The sequence below is a fragment of the Portunus trituberculatus genome, chromosome 42 (genome assembly GCF_017591435.1).
Source record: "Portunus trituberculatus isolate SZX2019 chromosome 42, ASM1759143v1, whole genome shotgun sequence".
NCBI classification, from domain to species: Eukaryota; Metazoa; Arthropoda; class Malacostraca; order Decapoda; family Portunidae; genus Portunus; species Portunus trituberculatus.
The window spans coordinates 18888928-18889437 of record NC_059296.1 but is presented as its reverse complement, the minus strand read 5'-3'; positions in this window follow the sequence as shown (position 1 = coordinate 18889437).

Sequence of the window (510 nt, the reverse complement as noted above, 5' to 3'; positions counted from 1 at the left end):
ATAACCTTAAGGGACTAAATACCACTCAGGACTGAGTTTGGCAAATAAACCACACATGGAGGATTACCAAGGAAACCTGGCCTTGTCACCTGAGTTAGAAAGACATAAGTGCCAAAGGGAAGCTTATACCATTGAAGTTGTGTACTCCAGTCTGTGCTGTTGACTAGCTTAGGACGTCACCAGATGACGAGGTCGCTGTGCGACTGATACAGGATAACCTAGATGGGCCCTGGTGGCCCTTTGTTATTCTATTATTTATGTTATGTTATGAGGATGGGGCTGCATGCTGCCTGCCCAATCCGCCATGAGGATACAATAAGGTGAGGAGCAGAGCTGCCACCAGGCGCTTCGATGGGAGCGTTTCCTCACTGGCAGCCTACAGGAGGACCAGTACTGTGTCGGACCTCAGTGTCGCTTACACAAGTGAAGTGTTGCATGTGCTCTCCTCAGCCTCCACTGCCTTGCCGCATGTGTGTTAGGACCGCAGTGAAGGGAGCGGTGACATAACAG